The sequence below is a fragment of the Phascolarctos cinereus genome, unplaced genomic scaffold (assembly GCF_003287225.1).
Source record: "Phascolarctos cinereus isolate Bilbo 61053 unplaced genomic scaffold, phaCin_HiC Scaffold_4;HRSCAF=312, whole genome shotgun sequence".
Taxonomy (NCBI): domain Eukaryota; kingdom Metazoa; phylum Chordata; class Mammalia; order Diprotodontia; family Phascolarctidae; genus Phascolarctos; species Phascolarctos cinereus.
Genome location: NW_027555847.1, coordinates 433054874 through 433064354, shown reverse-complemented (window position 1 = coordinate 433064354; position 9481 = coordinate 433054874). Strand labels below are relative to the sequence as shown.

General features: G+C 38.3%; 1 pseudogene; it reads left to right on the top strand.

The window, feature by feature from the left end:
• Window positions 1–1786: 1786 nt before the first annotated feature.
• On the top strand, window positions 1787–7830 carry LOC110217982 (trifunctional purine biosynthetic protein adenosine-3 pseudogene; annotated as a pseudogene).
• Window positions 7831–9481: the final 1651 nt, after the last annotated feature.

The window sequence follows — 9481 nt, the reverse complement described above, 5'->3', positions numbered from 1 at the left end:
GCTATAAATTGTGACCATAAATTCCTCAAGGAAAAATTACGTAGGCAAGTCAGATTGCAAAACTAGAAGTCAGGAACACATGAGTTCAAATCTTGCCTCAGGAACTTAACACTTAATATCTATAACCAAACCTTTCCAGCCATGTTTTCCTAATTTGTAAAATGAGAATGATGGCCTCTAATCATCCACCAATTCTAAAGCCAGTAGTGTAACCTACTCTCACCCTTTAATTAGACAAACTGAAAAGAAGTTCCCTAGACTGGAGAAGAAGCAGTGGTCCTTTATGTATACAGGATAGCATGAAGTGAAGCAAATCTCCCAGTTCAAAGACATTTGCCAATGCAACTACTTAAGTAGAATAAAGACCAGTACAAAATATTTTTTTTCATGAGTGATCCAAGGATATCACACACTATCATAAGCCTAATTTAGTTGTCTAAAATTTAATCTATCCTTGCATTGTAGTGTACAAATTGGCAAAGAGAAGAGCTCCCTCAATTTCAAAAGTAATATAACTTTACCACCACAAGAATGTATATACTACAAGAACTGGTATCCATCAATCTCCTTGGGAAGGCATGCACTTATTTCAGTGATGTTGTAATACAGAACATTATTTTGCCATTTAGGTAGTAGGGCCCTTTAAGCCATGGAAGGCAAAAGTTGGTGCTTAATCTTGCCCCAGACCTCTTTCCTCCTAAATCTAAACAATAGTGAAATGTACTCTTGCATAGCTCAGCATAGCCTGTACCTCCAACGCAAATGGATAAGAAAGCTTGCAATATGATTGCTTTAGATAATTATGTTTATACCAGAGACCAGGACACCTGGTCTGGTTTGTGTGATCTCTGACCTGTAATAATGGGGTGCTCGGGTGCTTGTGCTTGTACTTGTGCCCCAATTTCTCCCTAGTCTCAGAAACACTGTCTCTGACAACCACTCCTCAGCCCAAGGACATTGTGCCTAGCAGTTATTCATGCATGGGCCTCAGCATGACCCTTATCTCTCTCCCTGGTACAGCTACACAGAGCTGGGCTGCTCAGGCCCCAGCCCTCAGATCATGTCTCTGGAAGCCTCCCAGTTCCTCAGTAAGTTCCTGTGTTGTGAGAAAGCTTTCCCTTGTTGCAGAGCATTCTTTCATCAAGACAGAGGGAGAGGGGTGTCCTTGACCAGCCCAAGGATTCTTCCTCCTGCCAGACTCCAAAGATCCATCCCCCCTCCCTGTACGGTATACTCCCTGTACTTTCCCATCCATAGCCCCCAAAGACACCTGCAACTTTGGATTACCTCATCAGTGTTCCTGGCATTTCTTTCCCATGCTCTTTTCCATGTAAACCCTAGCTCGACCCCTGATCGGGGCTGCTTGATTTTGATGTGCATACCACTGGCAGCCCCACAGTAATAAATCCACATTTTAAATTATCTCTGGGTTTCGCTAACTGATTTCTCGGTACAACAATGCTGCTAAGCACTTTAGCAATTCTTTATAAGAATGGATTATCTGGTGCCTCTAGCAGCACTGCCTCAGTGGCTGATGAGCATCCTCTGGCTACTCCGGGAGCCTACCTCGAGGTAGGTGTCCTGCAGAGACAAACCGATTGCCCCTCAGTTACCCCCGTGAAATAACCCGCCCTCCTCTAGTGGCGTGATCTCTCCGTGAACTTTTCAAGGGACAAACTGTTTATGTGACCCCAGAGGCGTATGAGACTTCTGCATAGCAAAGGATCTTGGGTTTTGTTCCTTGAGATGGGTCTCAACACTTGTTCCTGGCAATTAGATTAACTTAATGGCCTTCTCTGTGCTTGTAATTGGCTATGGGGGAAGGAAACACAGACTGTCTTGGAAACTTTCTTGTCTCAGCGTGTCAGACAGGTGATAGTTGCCCCAAGAAATGCAGGAATAGCCAACAATGGGAAGATTTCAAATTCGGCTGTGTCAGTCAGTGATCATACTGCCCAGGCTCCATTCTGCAAAAATCAGAAAATCGAACTTGTAGTTGCTGGACCAGAGGCTCTTCTTGCTGCTGGAATTGTTGGGAATATGGCATATTTTTTGGTCCCACAGCAAAGGCAGCTCTAAGAGTCCAGGAGAAAAAAATGCCAGAGTTTATGGAGTGACTTGGAATCCCAACTTCAAAGTGGAAAGCTTTCAGCAGCCCTGAATAAGCCTGCAACTTCGTTAGTTATAAAGGCCAGTGGTCTAGCTGCTGGTAGAGGAGTAATTGTGGCTGGTAACGAATAGGCTTGCAAAGCAATTCAAGACATAATGGAGAATAAAGCTTTTGGAGCAGCTGGTGGTACTGTTGTACTTCAAGAAATTCTTTGAAGGGGAAGAGGTGTCTTGTTTGTGGTTCACTGAGGGTAAGACTATGGCCCCCATGTGACCAGCACAGTACCATAAGCTATTACAGGATGGAGACCACAGATTGGAAGTTCATTGTCTAACACCTCAGGTTCCTAAAGATGTTATTAAAAATTAAAAATACCATTCTTCAGAGAGCATGCAGTAAGAAGGTGTTCCATATGTAGGAATATTGTATGCTGGTGTAACGCTTACCAAGGATGGCTCAAAAGTTCCAGAGTTTAATTGCAGATTTAGGGATCCAGAATGCAAGGTAATTCTTCCCCTTTTTAAAATATTTTTGAAATTTTATTTTGTTTTTAATTTATGGAATAGAATTAAACATTTCCATAACATAGTACAATTAAAAAAGATAATTGCACATGAAACTGCAAATTTACTATGCACAACTTGGTATTCCTTTCAAATATACAGCAAATTATTATGTAAATTTATTTTTTTTCTTCCTCACCCATGGACTACCATTAGACACAAATAGTTATATGTGTATATATATATATATATATATATATATATATATATGGAAAATTATTCTATATGTACTTGTATTTATCAATTCTTTCTCTGGATGCAGATAACATCTTTCCTATGTCCTTTTCAGTTTATTGCACAAGTTATAATAGACAAAATAACTTATTTGCTCAAAGTTGTTCTTAAAACAATATTGTTGGGGGGCAGAGCAAAGATGGCAGAGTGAAAGCAGTGACTTGCTTGAGCTCTCCCCCAAACCCCTCCAAATACTCATAAAAAATGACTTTAAACAAATTCTGAAGCAGCAGAACCCACAAAAAGACAGAGTGAAACAAATTTCCAGCCCAAGACAACCTTGATGATTGATCAGAAAGGTGTGTCACATGAGGCTGGGAGAGCAGCGCAGCACAGCCGCAGGCCACAGCAAACCTGGAGCAGGCCTCAAAGGACTGAATTGCGGGCAGCTATGGAGGTTTCCAGACTCCTCAATCCATGAATGTCAAAGACAACTTAGAAGGTCAGTGGGAAAAGTCTGTTTCTGTCGGTGCTGAGAGAGGAAGGCGGGGTCTCAGCTCCATTCCCCAAGAGCGTGGCCCAGGGTGGGGCAGCTGCTTCCCTAGCTTCTGGCCCACAGACTGAGGGGGAATCCAGTGGCTGATCAGAGACAGACTGCAGGGATCTGTTTGCCAGTGCTGAGGCAAGAATCTCTTGCTTTGCCTGTGTGTGGATCTGGGTCACAGTTCTGGGTGGCAGTGCTGGGGTGAGGAGGAGCACCGCCTTGGTGGAACTTGTAGTGGCTGTAGAGAGGAACCTCTCCTCACAGTTACAGGACAGAAAGGAGTACTTGTGCTCACAGGCCAGGAAAGGAGGAAACACCTCACCCCTTATCATACCACCTTGGAAGAACTGAAAATTTACAGGTCCCTACAAGTATCTCTGAAAACAGCTACACAAACCCCTGAAGCTTGGGACACTACACTGTCCACATTGGAAGCAGACTCTTACCTTAACAAAGAGTTTAAAACTCAAATAATTGGTTGGGATCATGAGCAAGCACCGCAAAAAGAGTCAGACTATATTATCTTACTTTGGTGAAAAACAAGATCAAAATATACAATCAGAAGAAGACAAGAAAGTCAAAGCTCCTACATCCAAAGCCTCCAAGAAAAATATGAATCAGTCCCAGGCCTTGGAAGAGCTCAAAAGGGATTTTGAGAAGCAAGTAAGGGAAGTAGAGGAAAAACTGGGAAGAGAAATGAGAGTGATGCAAGAAAATCATGAAAAACAAGTCAACAGCTTGCTAAAGGAGACCCAAAAAAATACTGAAGAAAATAACACCTTAAAAAATAGCCTAACCCAAATGGCAAAAGAGGTCCAAAAAGCCAATGAGGAGAAAAATGCCCTAAAAAGAAAAATTGGCCAAATGGAAAAGGAAGTCCAAAAGATTACTGAAGAAAATACTTCCTTAAAAATTAGAATAGAGCAATTGGAAGATAGTGACTTTATGAGAAATCAAGACACTGTAAAACAAATCCAAAAGAATGAAAAATTAGAAAACAATGTGAAATATCTCATTGGAAAAACAACTGACCTGGAAAATAGATCCAGGAGAGAGAATTTAAAAATTATTGGACTATCTGAAAGCCATGATCAAAAAAAGAGCCTAGACATCATCTTTCAAGAAATTATCAAGGAAAACTGCCCTGATATATTAGAACCAGAGGGCAAAATAGAAATTGAAAGAATCCACAGATCTCCTCCTGAAAGAGATCCCCAAAGGAAAACTCCTAGGAATATTGTAGCCAAATTCCAGAGTTCCCAAGTCAAGGAGAAAATATTACAAGCTGCCAGAAGGAAAATTCAAGTACTGTGGAAACACAATCAGGATAACACAAGATTTAGCAGCTTCTACATTAAAGGACGCAAGGGCATGGAATATAATATTCCGGAGGGCAAAGGAGATAGGATTACAACCAAGAATCACCTACCCAGCAAAACTGAGTATAATCCTTCAGGGGAAAAAATGGTCATTCAGTGAAATAGAGGACTTTCAAGCATTCTGATGAAAAGACCAGAGCTAAATAGAAAATTTGACTTTCAAATACAGGACTCAAGTGGAACATGAAGAGGTAAACAGGAAAGAGAAATCATAAGAGACTTATTAAGATTGAACTGTTTACATTCCTGCATGGAAAGATGATATTTGTAACTCATGAGAACTTTGTCAGTATTAGGGTAGTTGAAAAAAAATTGTATGTATGTATATATAGATAGATAGATAGAGGGCACAGGGTGAGTTGAAGATTAAGGGGTCATATCTGGAGAATAAAATTAAGGGATGAGAGAATGATACTCGGAGAAGAAAGGGAGAGGTAGAATGGGGTAAATTATCTCACAAAAAAAAAACAGAAAAGAAAAGTCTCTCACAGTGGAGGGGAAACAGGGGAAGGTGAGAGGGAATGAGTGAATCTTATTCTCATAGGATTTGGCTTAAGGAGGGAATAACATACACATTCAATTGGGTATGGAAATCTGTCTTACCCTACAGGAAAATAGAGGGAGAAGGGGACAAGAGAGCAGGGGGTGATAGAGAGGAGGGCAGATTGGGAAAGGGGTAATCAGAAAAATACTTCTGAGGAGGGACAGGGTCAAAAGAAAGAATAGAATAAATGGGAGGGCAGGATAGGATTAAGGGAAATAGAGTTAGTTTTTCACAACATGTCTACTAAGGAAGTGTTTTGCATAACTGCACATGTACAACCTATATTGAGTTGCTTGCCTTTTCAATGAGGGTGGGTGGGGAGGGAGGAAGGGAGAAAATTTGGAACTCAAAGTTTTAAAAACACATGTTTTAAAAAAAATGTTTTCACATGCAACTGGGAAATAAGAAATACAGGAAATGGGGTACAGAAGTCTATCCTGCTCTACAGGAAAATAGAAGGGGAAGGGGATAAGAGTAAGGAGGAGGGAGAGATAGAAGAGAAGGCAGACCAGGGGAGGGGGTATTCAGAATGCATGCCATCTTGGGGTGGGGGGAGGGGTGAGCAATTTGGAGCTCAAAAACTTGTGAAAGTGAATATTGAAAACTAAAAATGAATAAATTTATATTAAAAAAAACAATATTGCTATGGGGCAGCTAGGTGGCACACTGGATAGAGCACTGACCCAGAAGTCAGGAGGACCTGAGTTCAAATTCAGCCTCAGATACTTTACACTTCCTAGCTTTGTGACCCTGGGCAAGTCATTTAACCCAATTGCTTAGCAAGATAAGGTAGAAAAAACCAAAAACAATATTGTTGATATTGTATACAATACAATATTCTCTTGGTTCTGCTAATTTCTTTCACTCTTCATTATTTAATACAAGTCATTCCATGTTTTTCTAAAATTATTGAGCTCATAATTTCTTATAGCCCAGTATTATTTCATTACAATCATATGCCACAATTTATTCAGTTCCCCAATTCATTTCCTATTTTGACCTCTGTTCATTCTATTATCTCTGTCCTTTCACCCTATCCCTCTTCAAAAATGTTTTGCTTCTGACCACCTTCTCCCCTGATCTGCCCTTTTTTCTATCACCTCTACTGCCTCCCTAACCAGTTCTCTTATCCCCTTCCCCTCTTAATTTCCTGTAGAGTAAGATAGATTTCTATACCAGTTGAATATAAATGTTATTCCCTCTTTGAGCCAATTGTGGAGAGAGTTAGGTTCACTCACTCCCTCCTCAACTCCCCCCTCTTCCCCTCCACTGCAAAAGCTTTTGCTTGTCTCTTTTATGTGAGATAATTTACCACATTCTAACTCTCCCTTTACCTTTCTCCCAGGGCATTCCTTTCTCACCCCTTAATTTTATTGTTTTAGATATCATCCTTTCATATTTAACTCACCCATGTCCTCTGTCTGTATATATTCCTAATTGTCCTTATAATGACAAAGCTCTTATAAATTGCAAGTATCATCTTCCCATGCGGTCCTTCCCCCTAGGAAGTGTAAAGTATCTGAGGCTGAATTTGAACTCAGGTCCTCCTGACTTTTGGGTCAGTGTTCTATCCAGCGTGCCACCTAGCTGCCCCATAACAATATTGTTTTTTTTAATATAAATTTAGTTATTTTTAGTTTTCAATATTCACTTCCACAAGTTTAAACAGTTTAACTTTATTAAATCCCTTACGATTTCCATTTCCTGTTTACCACTTTTCTTGAGTCTTGTGTTTGAAAGTAAAATTTTCTGGTCAGCTCTGGTCTTTACATCAAGAATGCTTGAAAGCCCCCTATTTCATCGAATATCAATTTTTTTTTTCCTTCCTGAAGGACAATACTCAGTTTTGCTGGTAGGTGATTCCTGGTTGTAATCCTAGCTCCTATGTTCTCTGGTGTATCATATTCCAAGCCCTCAGATGCTTTATTGTAGAAACTGCTAAATCTTGAGTTATCCTGACTGTGGCTCCACTATACATGAAATATTTCTTTCTGGATTCTTGCAATATTTTCTTCTCGACCTGTGAGGTCTGAAATTTGGCTATAGTATTTCTGGGAGTTTTCATTTTGGGCTCTCTTTCAGGAGGTGATCATTAGATTCTTTCAATTTCTATTTTCCCCTCAGGTTCTAGAATATCAGGGCAGTTTTCTTTGACAATTTTTGAAAGATGATGTCTAGGATCTTTTTTTGATCATCCCTCTCAGGTAGTCCATTAATTCTTAAGTGCTCTCTCCTGGATCTGTTTTCCAGGTAAGTTGTTTTTCCAATGAAATATTTCACATTGTCTTTTATTTTTCCATTCTTTTGGTTTTCTTTGGTTGTTCCTTGGAGAAAGTGGAAAGATTTGTTGGAGTAAAGAGGAATAAAACTCTATAAATTTAGCATAAAAAAAATTTGGATTTATCTATCAGATGTGGTCATTTGTACTGTCATGTACACAAAATATTAGCTAACAGGACAAAGCCTTACACCTCTGTTTGTTAAAAATGTTTCCTTACTAACAGACTGCTTCATAAGATTTATATATCACCGATATGTACAAAAATATTTTTAGCATATCTTTTTGTGGTGGCAAAGAATTGGAAATTGGGGATGCTCATCAGTTGGGGAACAGCTGGATAAATTGTGCTCTATGATTATGATGGAATACTATTGTGCTATAACACAACAGGTAGAAGAGCAAGATGGTTTCAGCAAAAACCTGGAAAGGCATATATGGACTGATGCAAAATGAAGTGAGCAGAGTCAGGAGAACATTGTACACAGTAATAGCAATATTGTATAGGTGTGAATGATTTAGTTATTCTGAGCAATACAACAATCCAAGATAATTATGAAGCACTTATGATGAAAAATGTTATCCACCTCCAGAAAAAGAACTGATGGTAGCTGAATGCAAATTGAAGCATATTTTTTTTTACTTTCTGTTTTTCTTATTTTTTGGTTTTTTAGTTTTTTGCTCCTCTCTCTCTCTCTCTCTCTCTCTCTCTCTTCTCTCTCTCTCTCTCTCTCTCTCTGTTTGCAAAATGTCTTATTTGGAATTTTTTTCCCATGACCTCACATGTGTAATTGAAATCAAATTGCTTGCCTTCTCAAGGAAAGGAGAGAATTTGAAACTCAAAATTTGAAAAAAAAATTTTTTTTGTTACCTGTAATTGGGAAATATTTAATGAAATGAGTAACAATGTATTTAAAAAGAAAAAAAGGTAGCAAAATAAGATTAATATATCAAAAAGACTAGTGTTTTGCTGAGAAATTTGCTGTTTCCAACCTAATACCAAATTTAATGTAATATAGAATAAAGCTTTCTATATGTGAAACAAAGAAAGAAAAGAATTAATTGTCTTTGCCTACAATTTATAAGATTTCTTAAAAGTACTCTCATTACTTTTTCACACATTTTGACAAATAACATTATTTGGCTTGGTGGGTGCACAGTCTAACTCTCAATGACTTCCAGATGTTTCCAAAATCAGAATCATAAATTGAGTCATTCATTTATTTAAATTTTGGCAAACAACCATGGCAGATATTGAGATAGATAAAATAAAAAGTAAAATGTGCTTCCTGAAACCACAGGAAATAACAACCAAATAGGAGAGATGAGATATTAACATAAAATAAATACATTGCAATGTAAGGTTTGATAAGAGCGAAGAAAGGGCCAATCACAGTGCTGTGAGAGTTTAAAGGTAGGAAATGTCTATCAAAGAACAGGTGTTTGTTACCACTGAGTGTAGTCAGAAGTACGTGTTAAAAGTTATAAAGGGAATGACAAAATGGAAATTAAAAATATTTTGAATCATGATAGCTTTGTTGCAACATTTCTCAAAGTTACTACAATGAAAGGTGTATCAGTCACTTAGAGGTATGTTTCAAAATCATCCATATTTCTTTTTATTCATAATCATGGTGCTAATTTTAAAAACTGAGTAAATTATGCTGCTGTTTGATTTTCTGAGCATATGTGACATGATTATTCTTGTGGTAGAGGATTTTCACTGATATTGTTAATATGGGGAAAGCAAAAACAAAAATTCCTCTCAAATGTATTAATACATCAAATATCTACATATATATTCTTTTTTTTATACTCTTGCCCTTTTGATTAAATAAAAACTTGATTATGCATCACCAGGTTGGAAAATTAATCATAATAAGTAATAA